We start from the raw sequence: 21,792 nt of genomic DNA on the forward strand, positions 1-21,792 counted from the left end.
ACCAGGTGCTCTCTGAACCAGAAAACAAGCAATCCAGGACTGGTGTGCTGCATGGATTACACAGCTTATATTACACTTTCTCTATGGAAATGCTTGTTTACACATTGCTTACTAACTGTACCATTCACGGACAGTGTGGTACCAGAAAATACTTTTTAGTATTGCATCTAACATAAAAAACATATTGTAGATATTACTCACTTCAACCTAGGCTCTGAAAGACAGACATGGTGGTAGCATAATTGCAGAGAGGGGATCAGCCTTCTTGCCTGTAGCCTTGAAGGGGGTGATGCCTACTGACCTCACACTTGTAAAGATAGATCCATCACCACAGGTTAGGGGTCCTTTGCCTCCATATTGTGTGGGGCATACATTGAGAGCAAATGTACATGCTTCTGTATGACTGCTAAAGAGTATTGATGTCTGTTTGTGTGTGTGCCCGACCAAGTCCATTTGGACTCCAAGGAGCCCCACTTGTGTGTCACATTCTGAACAGTGTGTCTTTCTCACCCTTCTCACTCTTATACTTCTCTGCCTCATGCTCTCTTTTTGCCTATTTGTGCTTTAATAATCTCATGTCTGTGCCTTATTCTTACTCGTTTGTTTCGAGCCACTCACTCTCGCTTTTGTCTTTTGTTTGTCTTTGCTACTTTTTGCTCTCAATTCTCTCACTCTCATTTTGCCTATGTGCCTTTTCTGCTCTTGTTTCTCTCACTCTCACTCTTACCCTTGTTTTGTCATTTCCGTCTTTTTTATTCTAATTTCTCTCACTCTGGTTTTGTCTTTAGTTTCCATTTTGTGCCTTTTTTGCTCTTGTTTCTTCTGCCCCTTTGCTTGTGCCTCCCCCACTTCCTTTCCCGCTCCACCCGACAGCTCCCTCTGCTCCTTACCTGCTTTCCTACATGCTTCTCCCACCTCATCTTCCCACCTCTGGTAACCCCACCCACCTCACTCTCAAGTGCCTCCCAGCTCCCAGGACCAACTTAATGGTGGCCGCGTGAACCTGGTGCTCCACTGGCTCACCAAATGCAAGCCTATCTGTGCCCATTTGTGCCATTCCCAGCACCAGAAATCCTCTTTCTACCCCCACCTCAGCTCTGCTCCTCCAGTGAACTCTGCGCACTTAACAGTGGACACACTAATGAAATCTGCTGTCGCACCTTACCACACTCCTTGGCAGGCCCTTTCTCCTACACCCACTGCAGCTTCACCTGTCTCAGCACAGTGATCACTGCACCTCCAAGCACCATGCAAACTTCCTACCATGTGCCACAGCATGGACCTCACACCAGACCACAACAGCACCATAGCACCAGCTTGTGCTCATCCTCCTCAACACACCCTCTGTGCAAACATGCCTCTGAGCCAAGGTACCTCTTCTCAACCCTTTCACCTGATGTTGTCTTCCTCACTGAGAAATGGCTCAACCCTTCATCCACCCCTCACACCGCCACAGCGGTACTTAAAGGATACAAGATCACCCACAGGGACCGCACCAACAAACCTGGAGGAGGAATTGCCATCATTCACACAGAGACCATCCAATGCACCACCACTAAGGACAACCCCACCTCAACCATGAAACACCTCAATTTCAGACTCCAAACTGAAGGAATAGCGACCATCAGAGGCACCTGCACTTACTGACCCTCAGGACTGCACTACAGCTTCTGCAACTCTATCACCAACTTCATTGGATCCCTCACCATCGACTCCAGAGACTACATTTTCTTCGTCCACCTTCATTTCCACCTCACCGACCACATCAATGACAAAACCACCAACCTCCTTGAATGAATTGACAACATGGCTCTCACCCAACTTGTCTGCACACACAATGCAGGGCACACACTGGACCAAAATAAACCTCCAGCTATCAAGCCAGATACAGCCACCTCACCGAATTCACCTGGACAGACTACTTCACCATCCATTTCAACGTCACCAACACACACACCACCTCCTGTGCTCAACAGAGAGCCCCTCACTGCAGCTGGACCAAAATAACCAAAACTTAATGGACCAATGCCCTCAAAGGTTCTAATCCTGACCTGCAACTTCCCTTGACAAGGGGGTCAGAAACGTCAGTGCATGGATCACGAACTGCGCCAACAACGTCAGCCCCATCAAAGGCAGCAACTACAAATGGTACGCCAAATAACTTAGAATGGCTAAACGCATTTGCAAGCAGCAGGAAAGAAAATGGTACACAATCAAGGACACCACTGACAGAACCTCGTTCAAGACCTCCCTAAATCTCTATCATTGGATTCTAAGGGAGAAGAGGAGAGAAGAAATAACTGCTTGCATCACTTCTAGCTCCAACCACAGTAAGGAACTCTTCAACAACGTCAAGGAGTTCTCCATCCCCGCAGCCACTGAGAACAGCATCACCCCTTCGCAGGAGCATTGCTACAACCTCATCAACTTTTCCACAACAACATCTCAGCTAACTACAAAAACATTGAGCCCTAACCCGAGCCTACTGACTTCCTCAACTGACACACCTGCACTGTAACCAACACTGAACACTTACTGACCACTAGGAACCTGCTCACAACCCAGGAAACCGCTACCTTCAGGAACTCTGCCCACTAGGAAGCACTGAATGACCCCTGCCCACATCACATATTCAACCTCGAAAGGGACAAAATCAGCCACATCTCACCATTTTTCTCAACCTCAATTTCCACACCCACATTCTCAGAAGACGCTGAGATAAAACCCCTACCAAAGAAAGAAACCATCAGCCAACCCCAACAAACTCAAGAACCAACAACCCATTGCCCTGCTTCCTTTCCCTGCCAAACTACTGAAGAAAGCCATCAACAGACAACTCACTACATAGCTAAAGCAAGGCCACCTACTTAACTCCTCCCAGTCCAGATTCCTCAGCAATTACAGCACTGAGCCAATCCAGATCGGAAATACAGCTGCCATCTGAGACCTCCTTGACCAAGGAGAGATGGCACCTCTGATCCTCCTCGAACTCTAAGCTGCGTTTGACACAGTATCCCACCAAACTCTGATCACCAGTCTACACAATATCGGTGTACAGGGAAATACCTCAGTCGGAGCACCTCATTTCTCATGTGAAGAACTCAAAAAATCAGCCTACCTCCACTCACCTCTGGACCCAAGGAAATCATCTGCAGTGACCCATAGGGCTCATCACTCTGTCCCACCCTCTTCCACACCTACATGAGACCCTTAGCCAACTTTGTCAGATCCCACAGGCTCAACACCATCTCATATGCAGATGACACTGAACTCATCCTCTCCCTCTCCCTTTCCCTCTCCAAGGATCCTACCAGAGCCAAATTCCACAGGTGCATGTTGAGAGTTTCCAAGTGGATGAGAGACAACTACTTGATGTTTAACACTGGCGAGAAGGAGGTAATGATTTTCGGCATCCCCTGGAATGCCTCCAGGTAGCCCGAAGAACTAGGATCAGCACCCTCCCCTTCCGAACACACCAGAAACCTTAGTATCTTCCACAACAGCAAGCTGGCAATGAAGTCCCAGATCAATGCATTCTCCTCAGCCTGCCCTTTCACTCTGGGCTTGCTATAAAAGATCTTCAAGTGTCTCCCCACGAACACTAGAAGCACCATCAGACAAGCCCTCATCATGAGCAGACTGGACTACGGAAATGCCCTCTACTCCGGGATCACAATGCACCTACTCCAGAGACTACAGGTCATCCAGAACGCTGCAGTCAGACTCATCCTTGACCACCCCTGACAGGCCCACATCTCCCCTCCCCCCATCAGGGATCTCCACTGGCTGCCAGTAGAGAAGAGATGCAAATTTAAGCTACTGACCCATGCATTCAAGGCCCTTCACAACCTAGGACTGGCCTACATCAACCATCGCCTGAACTTCCATCACCCAGACAGACAACTACACTATGGCTCCCTATCGCTCACCCACACTCCCCACATCAACAGAAGCTCAAGAGGAAGACGCCCAGTCTCCTACCTCACAGAGAAAGCTTATAAAACCTCCCCCTGCAGCTCCATACCTCTCCATCTCTACTGGAATTCTGAAGAACACTCAAGACCTTGCTGTTTGACTGAGCCTATTACACCCTGAAAGTGCCTGGATACCCTCTGGGGCCATTAGCCACACTATAAATTGACTGATAGATTGATTGATTGTTTGATCGCTGACCTGGGAGCCCTTTTGCAGGCCCTCTTAACCCTTCTAAAATTGTTTTTGGTTGGGATGAGAGCCCATGAGCTCTTTTAAGGAAAGGAGCATCTTGGCCAGAGAGTTTTCTGCTCCCTATTCATGGCAAAATCTGCATACCTGAAAGATCTGGCCTCTTTTTCTGAAATTACTACACTATCTCCCTGTCACAGCTGAAACCAGAGCAGGGAAATCACAGATGATCATAATTACGGCACAACACTCTTCATGCAGTATCCACATCACTTCAATATAGGATAAGCCTTAAAGAATTTAATGGTTACAGATGAAAAAGTGACTGGTCAGCCCCACCAGAAATGCTGGGTTCCTTCACCAAAATGATGTTTCACTATGTTTCAAGATAATTATGAATTTCAAAGCAGAGCTTCACACAAGTGAGGCCAGAGAGTTGGAACTCTGCTGTTGCCTGCCTTCCTTTCAAGCAGGGAACAGACATAGACCATAGACTCAAGAGAAAACACTCCTCTCACTGTCCTGCATGAAGAAAGACTTCTGCCTGTGTAAGAAAGATGCATAACTTCGCCTTTCTGGGGAATTGTACACTTTTCAGGAGAAGTGCCAGTCTGTATGTGAGGTTCAATGCCCAGATGAATTAGAGGGTTTTTGGGAACTGTCAATGGATTGTGCCAGATAAGGAACATTAGGCCCTCTCAAACCTGTTGCTGGAGATCTTGTCATCACCATATGCCTACATCCTCAGGGACTCAGTGGGAGAGCCAGCATTTTCTGCACCTGTAAAGTTTCTGTAGATTTTCTACTCGAGTGGCAGCTTTCTAAACGTGAACGGTTGTGACCTGCCATGAATGCCTGCATTGAGAAATCTTACGGGGAGGCATTCTAGCACATGAAAATCACACTAGGGGGTGCAAATTCTCGTTAACATAACATTGGTCAGCCATGTGTGATACAAAAACTCTGCCATGCAGTGGTTGATGGAGTTTTGCCGGAATGCCGAATTCCAAGTGGAATGCAGAGAGGGCAAACCTCTGCGAACTACGCCAGCGGAGCGGAAATATTCACCCACCCTAAGAGTTTTAGCTGCCTGTCTTCCAAAGCCACAGATTTGCAGGGTTCTACCAACTCCATTATCTAAATAACACTGGCTTTAGGCTCCCACATTGAATCTTTTTATGGTGCCTAGCGCTTACGCTCCCGTGTCTAGGAGGGCGCTAGAGAGGAATGATTTTCTATGTTAATCACTGTTTTATGTGTAGTATTTGATATATTAAAATACACATACGTTCCTTTCTAAGGTAACGCCCTAAAACTGAAGTGGTGGTGTTGGTGCACCATGATACCCTTCTGGGTGTGCTGTACGCTTTACAAATACACATAACATAACATCTGCTGGTTAAGGATTTGACATGCTGTATGTCTCGAGCCTGCATTTGTTGGCTGCATTTTATTGTTATAAGAAAAATACGAATGAAGTTTAAAATAAAAACATCTCATTCCAAGACAGATAAAAATCAAATGTAAGAAGATAGGTTTGGTAATTAAATTCATGAGAGAAATGTGAATATGGATTAAGACCATACACATTTCACGTAATTGACGTGGAACCATGTCGTTTTCCACCAGATTTATATTCTAAGGCCATTTGTAGCTTAGTACGTCTTAGCCAGAGAGCTATTTGTCTGTATGTGGACCTGTTAGATTCAATTTAGGTGACTCCTTCTGAGCAACCTGATCTCAGAGCTCTGCGCCAGTCGCGTGGTATGCCAGGCTCCATTCAAAATACCCTTTCTGTATCATGTTTGGTTTCTGGTATACAGTCACAATATCGAGTTGTTAGTATTAAATCTGTTTATTGGGCAGAAAATAATCACACTGCACCTCACAAAATGCATCAGCGCCGATGCCGAGGGCGGCAGTCTAGGCCGGCGGCATTGTTTACGCCCAACATAGTGATACCAAACATTCATAGTTAACACAGTAAGCCGCCTACAACCCATCCGGGCCGGCCGCGTCCAAAGAGGTGCTCAAAAGGTGCAAGTGGAGCTAATAAGAATGCAAAGGAACAGGAGTCTTCAAAACAAAACAAAACTATCCCCAAACCCCCCGCCCCCCCACGTCCCCCCTCTCCTTGTCCAATAGTCAAGCACGGGGTGACACACCAACGCTGTCTTATCTACGAGCCAAGTGGAGCCACACTCGCCGGGCCCTTGCGTGCGTGTGTGCGTGTCTTAGGCTCCGGCAATGGGGTATCCGCGAGGCGTAGCAGTCGCAGATATCGGGGGCAACTCACCTCCTGGAATTCCCCGGTCAGCAGAGAGAGGAAGGGCTGCCACAAAGCTGCAAAATCCGCCCCCCTCCCCGTCGCGGTCAGTGAGAGCTTTTCCATGCCCAGGATCGCCCAATATTTACAACAAGAGGTGGTGAGGGACAGAGTCTCTGAATTAAGCAGAAAGCTCTCACCCAGTCAAGAGATCAGGGCTAGATCCAACACCGTTTTTTAGCTCACTGCACCATCCCAGTTTCAGAACCTGGCTGTATGCAAATTAGTCCGTTCCTGTCCCAGTGCATGATGGGAACAGGGCAAACCAAACTACAAAAGCCAATTCTTACACTGGGAAGGAAACAAGCTCCCGGGGACCGGTTTCTGGCATTACAGCCGTCTTCGGCCCGGTTTGCTTGAATCCTGATGGTGCAATGAGCAAGGGTCTCACATCTGAGAATACCCTTCCACGCTTAGGGTGGACAAAAATATTTACAACAAGGGGTGGTGAGGGACAGAGTCTCTGAATTAAGCAGAAAGCTCTCACCCAGTCAAGAGATCAGGGCTAGATCCAACACCGTTTTTTAGCTCACTGCACCATCCCAGTTTCAGAACCTGGCTGTATGCAAATTAGTCTGTTCCTGTCCCAGTGCATGATGGGAACAGGGCAAACCAAACTACAAAAGCCAATTCTTACACTGGGAAGGAAACAAGCTCCCGGGGACCGGTTTCTGGCATTACAGCCGTCTTCGGCCCGGTTTGCTTGAATCCTGATGGTGCAATGAGCAAGGGTCTCACATCTGAGAATACCCTTCCACGCTTAGGGTGGACAAAAATATTTACAACAAGGGGTGGTGAGGGACAGAGTCTCTGAATTAAGCAGAAAGCTCTCACCCAGTCAAGAGATCAGGGCTAGATCCAACACCGTTTTTTAGCTCACTGCACCATCCCAGTTTCAGAACCTGGCTGTATGCAAATTAGTCTGTTCCTGTCCCAGTGCATGATGGGAACAGGGCAAACCAAACTACAAAAGCCAATTCTTACACTGGGAAGGAAACAAGCTCCCGGGGACCGGTTTCTGGCATTACAGCCGTCTTCGGCCCGGTTTGCTTGAATCCTGATGGTGCAATGAGCAAGGGTCTCACACCTGAGAATACCCTTCCACGCTTAGGGTGGACAAAAATATTTACAACAAGGGGTGGTGAGGGACAGAGTCTCTGAATTAAGCAGAAAGCTCTCACCCAGTCAAGAGATCAGGGCTAGATCCAACACCGTTTTTTAGCTCACTGACCCATCCCAGTTTCAGAACCTGGCTGTATGCAAATTAGTCTGTTCCTGTCCCAGTGCATGATGGGAACAGGGCAAACCAAACTACAAAAGCCAATTCTTACACTGGGAAGGAAACAAGCTCCCGGGGACCGGTTTCTGGCATTACAGCCATCTTCGGCCCGGTTTGCTTGAATCCTGATGGTGCAATGAGCAAGAGTCTCACATCTGAGAATACCCTTCCACGCTTAGGGTGGACAAAAATATTTACAACAAGGGGTGGTGAGGGACAGAGTCTCTGAATTAAGCAGAAAGCTCTCACCCAGTCAAGAGATCAGGGCTAGATCCAACACCGTTTTTTAGCTCACTGCACCATCCCAGTTTCTGAACCTGGCTGTATGCAAATTAGTCTGTTCCTGTCCCAGTGCATGATGGGAACAGGGCAAACCAAACTACAAAAGCCAATTCTTACACTGGGAAGGAAACAAGCTCCCGGGGACCGGTTTCTGGCATTACAGCCATCTTCGGCCCGGTTTGCTTGAATCCTGATGGTGCAATGAGCAAGAGTCTCACATCTGAGAATACCCTTCCACGCTTAGGGTGGACAAAAATATTTACAACAAGGGGTGGTGAGGGACAGAGTCTCTGAATTAAGCAGAAAGCTCTCACCCATTCAAGAGATCAGGGCTAGATCCAACACCGTTTTTTAGCTCACTGCACCATCCCAGTTTCTGAACCTGGCTGTATGCAAATTAGTCTGTTCCTGTCCCAGTGCATGATGGGAACAGGGCAAACAAAACTACAAAAGCCAATTCTTACACTGGGAAGGAAACAAGCTCCCGGGGACCGGTTTTTGGCATTACAGCCGTCTTCGGCCCGGTTTGCTTGAATCCTGATGGTGCAATGAGCAAGGGTCTCACATCTGAGAATACCCTTCCACGCTTAGGGTGGACAAAAATATTTACAACAAGGGGTGGTGAGGGACAGAGTCTCTGAATTAAGCAGAAAGCTTTCACCCAGTCAAGAGATCAGGGCTAGATCTAACACCGTTTTTTAGCTCACTGCACCATCCCAGTTTTGTAAATCGTTTTTGGCCACTATAGGTGTGGCTGGGTATACTCAGACATGAGTCCCTTTCTCACTGCTCCATCAGGATTCAAGCAAGCCGGGCCGAAGAAGGCTGAAATGCCAGAAACCGGTCCCCGGTAGCTTGTCTCCTTTCTGGTGAAGAATTGGCTTGGTAGTTTAGTCTGCCCTGTTCCCATGATGCACTGGGCCAGGGACAGACTGATTTGCATATAGCCAGGTTCTGAGCTGGGATGGGGCAGTGAGATAAATAACGGTGATGGATCAAGCCCTGATCTTTGGACTGGGTAAGAGTGGTCTGTTTAACTCAGACACTCTGTTCATCACCACCCCCCTTTTTGTAAATCGTTTTTGGCCACTATAGGTGTGGCAGGGTATACTCAGACATGAGTCCCTTTCTCACTACTCCATCAGGATTCAAGCAAGCCGGGCCGAAGAAGGCTGAAATGCCAGAAACCGGTCCCCGGTAGCTTGTCTCCTTTCTGGTGAAGAATTGGCTTGGTAGTTTAGTCTGCCCTGTTCCCATGATGCACTGGGCCAGGGACAGACTGATTTGCATATAGCCAGGTTCTGAGCTGGGATGGGGCAGTGAGATAAATAACGGTGATGGATCAAGCCCTGATCTTTGGACTGGGTAAGAGTGGTCTGTTTAACTCAGACACTCTGTTCATCACCACCCCCCTTTTTGTAAATCGTTTTTGGCCACTATAGGTGTGGCAGAGTATACTCAGACATGAGTCCCTTTCTCACTGCTCCATCAGGATTCAAGCAAGCCGGGCCGAAGAAGGCTGAAATGCCAGAAACCGGTCCCCGGTAGCTTGTCTCCTTTCTGGTGAAGAATTGGCTTGGTAGTTTAGTCTGCCCTGTTCCCATGATGCACTGGGCCAGGGACAAACTGATTTGCATATAGCCAGGTTCTGAGCTGGGATGGGGCAGTGAGATAAATAACGGTGATGGATCAAGCCCTGATCTTTGGACTGGGTAAGAGTGGTCTGTTTAACTCAGACACTCTGTTCATCACCACCCCCCTTTTTGTAAATCGTTTTTGGCCACTATAGGTGTGGCAGGGTATACTCAGACATGAGTCCCTTTCTCACTGCTCCATCAGGATTCAAGCAAGCCGGGCCGAAGAAGGCTGAAATGCAAGAAACCGGTCCCCGGTAGCTTGTCTCCTTTCTGGTGAAGAATTGGTTTGGTAGTTTAGTCTGCCCTGTTCCCATGATGCACTGGGCCAGGGACAGACTGATTTGCATATAGCCAGGTTCTGAGCTGGGATGGGGCAGTGAGATAAATAACGGTGATGGATCAAGCCCTGATCTTTGGACTGGGTAAGAGTGGTCTGTTTAACTCAGACACTCTGTTCATCACCACCCCCCTTTTTGTAAATCGTTTTTGGCCACTATAGGTGTGGCAGGGTATACTCAGACATGAGTCCCTTTCTCACTGCTCCATCAGGATTCAAGCAAGCCGGCCGAAGAAGGCTGAAATGCCAGAAACAGGTCCCCGGTAGCTTGTCTCCTTTCTGGTGAAGAATTGGCTTGGTAGTTTAGTCTGCCCTGTTCCCATGATGCACTGGGCCAGGGACAGACTGATTTGCATATAGCCAGGTTCTGAGCTGGGATGGGGCAGTGAGATAAATAACGGTGATGGATCAAGCCCTGATCTTTGGACTGGGTAAGAGTGGTCTGTTTAACTCAGACACTCTGTTCATCACCACCCCCCTTTTTGTAAATCGTTTTTGGCCACTATAGGTGTGGCAGAGTATACTCAGACATGAGTCCCTTTCTCACTGCTCCATCAGGATTCAAGCAAGCCGGGCCGAAGAAGGCTGAAATGCCAGAAACCGGTCCCCGGTAGCTTGTCTCCTTTCTGGTGAAGAATTGGCTTGGTAGTTTAGTCTGCCCTGTTCCCATGATGCACTGGGCCAGGGACAGACTGATTTGCATATAGCCAGGTTCTGAGCTGGGATGGGGCAGTGAGATAAATAACGGTGATGGATCAAGCCCTGATCTTTGGACTGGGTAAGAGTGGTCTGTTTAACTCAGACACTCTGTTCATCACCACCCCCCTTTTTGTAAATCGTTTTTGGCCACTATAGGTGTGGCAGGGTATACTCAGACATGAGTCCCTTTCTCACTGCTCCATCAGGATTCAAGCAAGCCGGGCCGAAGAAGGCTGAAATGCCAGAAACCGGTCCCCGGTAGCTTGTCTCCTTTCTGGTGAAGAATTGGCTTGGTAGTTTAGTCTGCCCTGTTCCCATGATGCACTGGGCCAGGGACAGACTGATTTGCATATAGCCAGGTTCTGAGCTGGGATGGGGCAGTGAGATAAATAACGGTGATGGATCAAGCCCTGATCTTTGGACTGGGTAAGAGTGGTCTGTTTAACTCAGACACTCTGTTCATCACCACCCCCCTTTTTGTAAATCGTTTTTGGCCACTATAGGTGTGGCAGGGTATACTCAGACATGAGTCCCTTTCTCACTGCTCCATCAGGATTCAAGCAAGCCGGGCCGAAGAAGGCTGAAATGCCAGAAACAGGTCCCCGGTAGCTTGTCTCCTTTCTGGTGAAGAATTGGCTTGGTAGTTTAGTCTGCCCTGTTCCCATGATGCACTGGGCCAGGGACAGACTGATTTGCATATAGCCAGGTTCTGAGCTGGGATGGGGCAGTGAGATAAATAACGGTGATGGATCAAGCCCTGATCTTTGGACTGGGTAAGAATGGTCTGTTTAACTCAGACACTCTGTTCATCACAACCCCCCTTTTTGTAAATCGTTTTTGGCCACTATAGGTGTGGCAGGGTATACTCAGACATGAGTCCCTTTCTCACTGCTCCATCAGGATTCAAGCAAGCCGGGCCGAAGAAGGCTGAAATGCCAGAAACCGGTCCCCGGTAGATTGTCTCCTTTCTGGTGAAGAATTGGCTTGGTAGTTTAGTCTGCCCTGTTCCCATGATGCACTGGGCCAGGGACAGACTGATTTGCATATAGCCAGGTTCTGAGCTGGGATGGGGCAGTGAGATAAATAACGGTGATGGATCAAGCCCTGATCTTTGGACTGGGTAAGAGTGGTCTGTTTAACTCAGACACTCTGTTCATCACCACCCCCCTTTTTGTAAATCGTTTTTGGCCACTATAGGTGTGGCAGGGTATACTCAGACATGAGTCCCTTTCTCACTGCTCCATCAGGATTCAAGCAAGCCTTGCCGAAGAAGGCTGAAATGCCAGAAACCGGTCCCCGGTAGCTTGTCTCCTTTCTGGTGAAGAATTGGCTTGGTAGTTTAGTCTGCCCTGTTCCCATGATGCACTGGGCCAGGGACAGACTGATTTGCATATAGCCAGGTTCTGAGCTGGGATGGGGCAGTGAGATAAATAACGGTGATGGATCAAGCCCTGATCTTTGGACTGGGTAAGAGTGGTCTGTTTAACTCAGACACTCTGTTCATCACCACCCCCCTTTTTGTAAATCGTTTTTGGCCACTATAGGTGTGGCAGGGTATACTCAGACATGAGTCCCTTTCTCACTGCTCCATCAGGATTCAAGCAAGCCGGGCCGAAGAAGGCTGAAATGCCAGAAACCGGTCCCCGGTAGCTTGTCTCCTTTCTGGTGAAGAATTGGCTTGGTAGTTTAGTCTGCCCTGTTCCCATGATGCACTGGGCCAGGGACAGACTGATTTGCATATAGCCAGGTTCTGAGCTGGGATGGGGCAGTGAGATAAATAACGGTGATGGATCAAGCCCTGATCTTTGGACTGGCTAAGAGTGGTCTGTTTAACTCAGACACTCTGTTCATCACCACCCCCTTTTTGTAAATCGTTTTTGGCCACTATAGGTGTGGCAGGGTATACTCAGACATGAGTCCCTTTCTCACTGCTCCATCAGGATTCAAGCAAGCCGGGCCGAAGAAGGCTGAAATGCCAGAAACCGGTCCCCGGTAGCTTGTCTCCTTTCTGGTGAAGAATTGGCTTGGTAGTTTAGTCTGCCCTGTTCCCATGATGCACTGGGCCAGGGACAGACTGATTTGCATATAGCCAGGTTCTGAGCTGGGATGGGGCAGTGAGATAAATAACGGTGATGGATCAAGCCCTGATCTTTGGACTGGGTAAGAGTGGTCTGTTTAACTCAGACACTCTGTTCATCACCACCCCCCTTTTTGTAAATCGTTTTTGGCCACTATAGGTGTGGCAGGGTATACTCAGACATGAGTCCCTTTCTCACTGCTCCATCAGGATTCAAGCAAGCCGGGCCGAAGAAGGCTGAAATGCCAGAAACCGGTCCCCGGTAGCTTGTCTCCTTTCTGGTGAAGAATTGGCATGGTAGTTTAGTCTGCCCTGTTTCCTTGATGCACTGGGCCAGGGACAGACTGATTTGCATATAGCCAGGTTCTGAGCTGGGATGGGGCGGTGAGATAAATAACGGTGATGGATCAAGCCCTGATCTTTGGACTGGGTAAGAGTGGTCTGTTTAACTCAGACACTCTGTTCATCACCACCACCCTTTTTGTAAATCGTTTTTGGCCACTATAGGTGTGGCAGGGTATACTCAGACATGAGTCCCTTTCTCACTGCTCCATCAGGATTCAAGCAAGCCGGGCCGAAGAAGGCTGAAATGCCAGAAACCGGTCCCCGGTAGCTTGTCTCCTTTCTGGTGAAGAATTGGCTTGGTAGTTTAGTCTGCCCTGTTCCCATGATGCACTGGGCCAGGGACAGACTGATTTGCATATAGCCAGGTTCTGAGCTGGGATGGGGCAGTGAGATAAATAACGGTGATGGATCAAGCCCTGATCTTTGGACTGGGTAAGAGTGGTCTGTTTAACTCAGACACTCTGTTCATCACCACCCCCCTTTTTGTAAATCGTTTTTGGCCACTATAGGTGTGGCAGGGTATACCAGACATGAGTCCCTTTCTCACTGCTCCATCAGGATTCAAGCAAGCCGGGCCGAAGAAGGCTGAAATGCCAGAAACCGGTCCCGGTAGCTTGTCTCCTTTCTGGTGAAGAATTGGCTTGGTAGTTTAGTCTGCCCTGTTCCCATGATGCACTGGGCCAGGGACAGACTGATTTGCATATAGCCAGGTTCTGAGCTGGGATGGAGCAGTGAGATAAATAACGGTGATGGATCAAGCCCTGATCTTTGGACTGGGTAAGAGTGGTCTGTTTAACTCAGACACTCTGTTCATCACCACCCCCCTTTTTGTAAATCATTTTTGGCCACTATAGGTGTGGCAGGGTATACTCAGACATGAGTCCCTTTCTCACTGCTCCATCAGGATTCAAGCAAGCCGGGCCGAAGAAGGCTGAAATGCCAGAAACCGGTCCCCGGTAGCTTGTCTCCTTTCTGGTGAAGAATTGGCTTTGTAGTTTAGTCTGCCCTGTTCCCATGATGCACTGGGCCAGGGACAGACTGATTTGCATATAGCCAGGTTCTGAGCTGGGATGGGGCAGTGAGATAAATAACGGTGATGGATCAAGCCCTGATCTTTGGACTGGGTAAGAGTGGTCTGTTTAACTCAGACACTCTGTTCATCACCACCCCCCTTTTTGTAAATCGTTTTTGGCCACTATAGGTGTGGCAGGGTATACTCAGACATGAGTCCCTTTCTCACTGCTCCATCAGGATTCAAGCAAGCCGGGCCGAAGAAGGCTGAAATGCCAGAAACCGGTCCCCGGTAGCTTGTCTCCTTTCTGGTGAAGAATTGGCTTGGTAGTTTAGTCTGCCCTGTTCCCATGATGCACTGGGCCAGGGACAGACTGATTTGCATATAGCCAGGTTCTGAGCTGGGATGGGGCAGTGAGATAAATAACGGTGATGGATCAAGCCCTGATCTTTGGACTGGGTAAGAGTGGCCTGTTTAACTCAGACACTCTGTTCATCACCACCCCCCTTTTTGTAAATCGTTTTTGGCCACTATAGGTGTGGCAGGGTATACTCAGACATGAGTCCCTTTCTCACTGCTCCATCAGGATTCAAGCAAGCCGGGCCGAAGAAGGCTGAAATGCCAGAAACCGGTCCCCGGTAGCTTGTCTCCTTTCTGGTGAAGAATTGGCTTGGTAGTTTAGTCTGCCCTGTTCCCATGATGCACTGGGCCAGGGACAGACTGATTTGCATATAGCCAGGTTCTGAGCTGGGATGGGGCAGTGAGATAAATAACGGTGATGGATTAAGCCCTGATCTTTGGACTGGGTAAGAGTGGTCTGTTTAACTCAGACACTCTGTTCATCACCACCCCCCTTTTTGTAAATCGTTTTTGGCCACTATAGGTGTGGCAGGGTATACTCAGACATGAGTCCCTTTCTCACTGCTCCATTAGGATTCAAGCAAGCCGGGCCGAAGAAGGCTGAAATGCCAGAAACCGGTCCCCGGTAGCTTGTCTCCTTTCTGGTGAAGAATTGGCTTGGTAGTTTAGTCTGCCCTGTTCCCATGATGCACTGGGCCAGGGACAGACTGATTTGCATATAGCCAGGTTCTGAGCTGGGATGGGGCAGTGAGATAAATAACGGTGATGGATCAAGCCCTGATCTTTGGACTGGGTAAGAGTGGTCTGTTTAACTCAGACACTCTGTTCATCACCACCCCCCTTTTTGTAAATCGTTTTTGGCCACTATAGGTGTGGCAGGGTATACTCAGACATGAGTCCCTTTCTCACTGCTCCATCAGGATTCAAGCAAGCCGGGCCGAAGAAGGCTGAAATTAGGCATGGGCGGAAAATCCGTTCCGCTCGCGGATTTTGCGGATTTTCGGGAAATCCGCAATCCGCGAGATTTGCGAATCTCCCGCAAAATCCGCAAATCCGCGAGCAGCGGATTTTGCTCGCACTGCTCGCACTGTTCGCGTGAGTTCGCGTGAGTTCGCGCCCCGCGAATAAGTGCAAAATTGCAGAAATACGATTTTAGCAAAACTGAAAGTAACTACTTACCAGGTTCAAAAGTTCAGGCTCATCATTAGTAGCCATTTCCTGTAGTGCTTCCTGAGGGGCCCCTCCAGAGTTCAGTTGCCAGTTGAAACTATTATGTGACCCTGCTCTGAACCTCAGAATAGTTACACATATGCCACAAAGGTCCTGAATTACAGCTAAGGGAGACAAGCAGGAGCCAGGCTGGAAGTTAAAATCCATTAATCAGCCCCTAATTCATTATTGTCAGTTGGGGCAGGGCAGGTGTTGTAACTAATTTTGCAACAATGAAAGCACTTAGCAAGTGCAAAAGATCACTAATCAGGGCGCACTAAGGAAGCAGGTGCCAGCTAAAAAAATATTCTGTGACACATTAATCAGCCCCAAATTAATTCAGGTCACTTGAGGCAGGGAAGGTGTGCTTTGCTTTGCCGAAAATAATGTACACTGGACAACCAGAGGGTGTGGTGATGAAACAGAGGGTGGCATGGGTGGGCCAGAGGGTGGCATGAGTAGTCAGAGAGTGGCAGTGGTCACAGAGAGTGGCAGTGATGAAGAAGAGTGTCCCAAACAGGCTGGACACGTAGAAACAACAAGTTCGCGAAACTTGCGACCCGACAGGTAAGTTCGCAATTTGCGAAAGTGTACAAAACCCTCGCGAACTGGCAGAAACACGGGCGAACACAAAAAAAAAATCCGCAAATTCGCGGGAATTCGCGGATTTTGCGGATTGCGAATCCGCAAATCCTCAAAATTCGCGAACGCGAGATCCGCAAAATTCGCTCATGCTTAGCTGAAATGCCAGAAACCGGTCCCCGGTAGCTTGTCTCCTTTCTGGTGAAGAATTGGCTTGGTAGTTTAGTCTGCCCTGTTCCCATGATGCACTGGGCCAGGGACAGACTGATTTGCATATAGCCAGGTTCTGAGCTGGGATGGGGCAGTGAGATAAATAACGGTGATGGATCAAGCCCTGATCTTTGGACTGGGTAAGAGTGGTCTGTTTAACTCAGACACTCTGTTCATCACCACCCCCCTTTTTGTAAATCGTTTTTGGCCACTATAGGTGTGGCAGGGTATACTCAGACATGAGTCCCTTTCTCACTGCTCCATCAGGATTCAAGCAAGCCGGGCCGAAGAAGGCTGAAATGCCAGAAACCGGTCCCCGGTAGCTTGTCTCCTTTCTGGTGAAGAATTGGCATGGTAGTTTAGTCTGCCCTGTTCCCATGATGCACTGGGCCAGGGACAGACTGATTTGCATATAGCCAGGTTCTGAGATGGGATGGGGCAGTGAGATAAATAATGGTGATGGATCAAGCCCTGATCTTTGGACTGGGTAAGAGTGGTCTGTTTAACTCAGACACTCTGTTCATCACCACCCCCCTTTTTGTAAATCGTTTTTGGCCACTATAGGTGTGGCAGGGTATACTCAGACATGAGTCCCTTTCTCACTGCTCCATCAGGATTCAAGCAAGCCGGGCCGAAGAAGGCTGAAATTAGGCATGGGCGGAAAATCCGTTCCGCTCGCGGATTTTGCGGATTTTCGGGAAATCCGCAATCCGCGAGATTTGCGAATCTCCCGCAAAATCCGCAAATCCGCGAGCAGCGGATTTTGCTCGCACTGCTCGCACTGTTCGCGTGAGTTCGCGTGAGTTCGCGCCCCGCGAATAAGTGCAAAATTGCAGAAATACGATTTTAGCAAAACTGAAAGTAACTACTTACCAGGTTCAAAAGTTCAGGCTCATCATTAGTAGCCATTTCCTGTAGTGCTTCCTGAGGGGCCCCTCCAGAGTTCAGTTGCCAGTTGAAACTATTATGTGACCCTGCTCTGAACCTCAGAATAGTTACACATATGCCACAAAGGTCCTGAATTACAGCTAAGGGAGACAAGCAGGAGCCAGGCTGGAAGTTAAAATCCATTAATCAGCCCCTAATTCATTATTGTCAGTTGGGGCAGGGCAGGTGTTGTAACTAATTTTGCAACAATGAAAGCACTTAGCAAGTGCAAAAGATCACTAATCAGGGCGCACTAAGGAAGCAGGTGCCAGCTAAAAAAATATTCTGTGACACATTAATCAGCCCCAAATTAATTCAGGTCACTTGAGGCAGGGAAGGTGTGCTTTGCTTTGCCGAAAATAATGTACACTGGACAACCAGAGGGTGTGGTGATGAAACAGAGGGTGGCATGGGTGGGCCAGAGGGTGGCATGAGTAGTCAGAGAGTGGCAGTGGTCACAGAGAGTGGCAGTGATGAAGAAGAGTGTCCCAAACAGGCTGGACACATAGAAACAACAAGTTCGCGAAACTTGCGACCCGACAGGTAAGTTCGCAATTTGCGAAAGTGTACAAAACCCTCGCGAACTGGCAGAAACACGGGCGAACACAAAAAAAAAATCCGCAAATTCGCGGGAATTCGCGGATTTTGCGGATTGCGAATCCGCAAATCCGCAAAATTCGCGAACGCGAGATCCGCAAAATTCGCTCATGCTTAGCTGAAATGCCAGAAACCGGTCCCCGGTAGCTTGTCTCCTTTCTGGTGAAGAATTGGCTTGGTAGTTTAGTCTGCCCTGTTCCCATGATGCACTGGGCCAGGGACAGACTGATTTGCATATAGCCAGGTTCTGAGCTGGGATGGGGCAGTGAGATAAATAACGGTGATGGATCAAGCCCTGATCTTTGGACTGGGTAAGAGTGGTCTGTTTAACTCAGACACTCTGTTCATCACCACCCCCCTTTTTGTAAATCGTTTTTGGCCACTATAGGTGTGGCAGGGTATACTCAGACATGAGTCCCTTTCTCACTGCTCCATCAGGATTCAAGCAAGCCGGGCCGAAGAAGGCTGAAATGCCAGAAACCGGTCCCCGGTAGCTTGTCTCCTTTCTGGTGAAGAATTGGCATGGTAGTTTAGTCTGCCCTGTTTCCATGATGCACTGGGCCAGGGACAGACTGATTTGCATATAGCCAGGTTCTGAGATGGGATGGGGCAGTGAGATAAATAATGGTGATGGATCAAGCCCTGATCTTTGGACTGGGTAAGAGTGGTCTGTTTAACTCAGAAACTCTGTTCATCACCACCACCCTTTTTGTAAATCGTTTTTGGCCACTATAGGTGTGGCAGGGTATACTCAGACATGAGTCCCTTTCTCACTGCTCCATCAGGATTCAAGCAAGCCGGGCCGAAGAAGGCTGAAATGCCAGAAACCGGTCCCGGTAGCTTGTCTCCTTTCTGGTGAAGAATTGGCTTGGTAGTTTAGTCTGCCCTGTTCCCATGATGCACTGGGCCAGGGACAGACTGATTTGCATATAGCCAGGTTCTGAGCTGGGATGGGGCAGTGAGATAAATAACGGTGATTGATCAAGCCCTGATCTTTGGACTGGGTAAGAGTGGTCTGTTTAACTCAGACACTCTGTTCATCACCACCCCCCTTTTTGTAAATCGTTTTTGGCCACTATAGGTGTGGCAGGGTATACTCAGACATGAGTCCCTTTCTCACTGCTCCATCAGGATTCAAGCAAGCCGGGCCGAAGAAGGCTGAAATGCCAGAAACCGGTCCCCGGTAGCTTGTCTCCTTTCTGGTGAAGTATTGGCTTGGTAGTTTAGTCTGCCCTGTTCCCATGATGCACTGGGCCAGGGACAGACTGATTTGCATATAGCCAGGTTCTGAGCTGGGATGGGGCAGTGAGATAAATAACGGTGATGGATCAAGCCCTGATCTTTGGACTGGGTAAGAGTGGTCTGTTTAACTCAGACACTCTGTTCATCACCACCCCCCTTTTTGTAAATCGTTTTTGGCCACTATAGGTGTGGCAGGGTATACTCAGACATGAGTCCCTTTCTCACTGCTCCATCAGGATTCAAGCAAGCCGGGCCGAAGAAGGCTGAAATGCCAGAAACCGGTCCCCGGTAGCTTGTCTCCTTTCTGGTGAAGAATTGGCTTGGTAGTTTAGTCTGCCCTGTTCCCATGATGCACTGGGCCAGGGACAGACTGATTTGCATATAGCCAGGTTCTGAGCTGGGATGGGGCAGTGAGATAAATAACGGTGAGGGATCAAGCCCTGATCTTTGGACTGGGTAAGAGTGGTCTGTTTAACTCAGACACTCTGTTCATCACCACCCCCCTTTTTGTAAATCGTTTTTGGCCACTATAGGTGTGGCAGGGTATACTCAGACATGAGTCCCTTTCTCACTGCTCCATCAGGATTCAAGCAAGCCGGGCCGAAGAAGGCTGAAATGCCAGAAACCGGTCCCCGGTAGCTTGTCTCCTTTCTGGTGAAGAATTGGCTTGGTAGTTTAGTCTGCCCTGTTCCCATGATGCACTGGGCCAGGGACAGACTGATTTGCATATAGCCAGGTTCTGAGCTGGGATGGGGCAGTGAGATAAATAACGGTGATGGATCAAGCCCTGATCTTTGGACTGGGTAAGAGTGGTCTGTTTAACTCAGACACTCTGTTCATCACCACCCCCCTTTTTGTAAATCGTTTTTGGCCACTATAGGTGTGGCAGGGTATACTCAGACATGAGTCCCTTTCTCACTGCTCCATCAGGATTCAAGCAAGCCGGGCCGAAGAAGGCTGAAATGCCAGAAACCGGTCCCCGGTAGCTTGTCTCCTTTCTGGTGAAGAATTTGCTTGGTAGTTTAGTCTGCCCTGTTCCCATGATGCACTGGGCCAGGGACAGACTGATTTGCATATAGCCAGGTTCTGAGCTGGGATGGGGCAGTGAGATAAATAACGGTGATGGATCAAGCCCTGATCTTTGGACTGGGTAAGAGTGGTCTGTTTAACTCAGACACTCTGTTCATCACCACCCCCCTTTTTGTAAATCGTTTTTGGCCACTATAGGTGTGGCAGGGTATACTCAGACATGAGTCCCTTTCTCACTGCTCCATCAGGATTCAAGCAAGCCGGGCCGAAGAAGGCTGAAATGCCAGAAACCGGTCCCCGGTAGCTTGTCTCCTTTCTGGTGAAGAATTGGCTTGGTAGTTTAGTCTGCCCTGTTCCCATGATGCACTGGGCCAGGGACAGACTGATTTGCATATAGCCAGGTTCTGAGCTGGGATGGGGCAGTGAGATAAATAACGGTGATGGATCAAGCCCTGATCTTTGGACTGGGTAAGAGTGGTCTGTTTAACTCAGACACTCTGTTCATCACCACCACCCCCCTTTTTGTAAATCGTTTTTGGCGACTATAGGTGTGGCAGGGTATACTCAGACATGAGTCCCTTTCTCACTGCTCCATCAGGATTCAAGCAAGCCGGGCCGAAGAAGGCTGAAATGCCAGAAACCGGTCCCCAGTAGCTTGTCTCCTTTCTGGTGAGGAATTGGCTTGGTAGTTTAGTCTGCCCTGTTCCCATGATGCACTGGGCCAGGGACAGACTGATTTGCATATAGCCAGGTTCTGAGCTGGGATGGGGCAGTGAGATAAATAACGGTGATGGATCAAGCCCTGATATTTGGACTGGGTAAGAGTGGTCTGTGTAACTCAGACACTCTGTTCATCACCACCCCCCTTTTTGTAAATCAGGATCGCCCAAAGCCTATGTAGCCAGCCCAGTTGCAGTGGAGCCTGGGCCGCCCTCCAGTGAGCCACAATGTTCTGTATCGCCGCCCCCAATGCCAGTGCGATCAGCCTTCCCCTCCAGGATTTCAGGGGGTACATAAGGGCATTAGGGAGGCCAAGTATGATGTAGGCAGGGAAACGGGGCAGCTGTGTATCTAGGTGGGATTCAATTAGGTCCAGAATGGGGGTCCAGTACGGACGGAGCATGTCGCAGCCCCACAGCAAATGCTCCAGGGTCCCCAATTCCCCACATCCCCGCCAGCAGCGATCGCTCACCCGGGGTCCCATTGATGCAACCTCTCGGGGGTGTGATACCAGTATGTGGCAATTTTGGTCATCGTCTCAGTGAGACCTGCGTGATGGGCCGAGTGTCTGGCCCTGTAGTAGACACCGTCCCATTCCTTCAGTGTGAGCTGGCGCCCCAAGTCCCTCTCCCACCTGATCCTGCCCGCGTTGTATGTGTAGGTGTTGGTGAGGAGCAACTTCTGTTAGAGATCTGAGATTAATTTCTTGTCTGATGTGCGGGTCAACAGCCACTTCTCATAGTGTGTGAGATGTCGTT

The sequence above is a fragment of the Lissotriton vulgaris genome, chromosome 6, assembly GCF_964263255.1.
Source record: "Lissotriton vulgaris chromosome 6, aLisVul1.2, whole genome shotgun sequence".
Taxonomy (NCBI): domain Eukaryota; kingdom Metazoa; phylum Chordata; class Amphibia; order Caudata; family Salamandridae; genus Lissotriton; species Lissotriton vulgaris.